The 349-nt window shown below is 29.5% G+C and overlaps 1 protein-coding gene across 1 annotated transcript in view; it reads right to left on the bottom strand.

Moving 5' to 3' along the window:
- The window catches only part of VPS13C (vacuolar protein sorting 13 homolog C (S. cerevisiae)), a 213380-nt gene that overhangs the window by 141033 nt on the left and 71998 nt on the right, over window positions 1–349 (bottom strand). The window lies entirely within an intron of this gene.

Genomic DNA, 349 nt, shown 5'->3' with positions numbered 1-349 from the left:
ATACATATATGTGGGTGTTTTCACCTTGTGAGTCCAATAAAAGAGAAAGAGAAATTGTGGCCAAAAAATTATTTGAAAAATCTATGGCTAAAATTATCCCAAATTTGGTAAACTTAATGATCAATTCTCAGTCCTGGCTCAGTTGATAAATCAGGTGCATCTATCAAGTTAGACGATCTTCTTCCATTTAATGAATAGTAAATATATTTTCTCTTCCTTATGATTTTCTTAATAGCATTTCCTTTTCTCCAGCCTATTTTATTGTTAGAATACAATATGTAATACATATAACATTCAAAATATGTGTTAATCAACTGTTTGTTAACAGTAAGGCTTTCAGTCAACAGTA

Source organism: Propithecus coquereli, unplaced genomic scaffold (assembly GCF_000956105.1).
Source record: "Propithecus coquereli isolate 6110/MARCELLA unplaced genomic scaffold, Pcoq_1.0 Scaffold224, whole genome shotgun sequence".
NCBI lineage: Eukaryota > Metazoa > Chordata > Mammalia > Primates > Indriidae > Propithecus > Propithecus coquereli.
The sequence above is the reverse complement of the archived record's forward strand: the minus strand, read 5'-3'. Positions and strand labels throughout refer to the sequence as shown.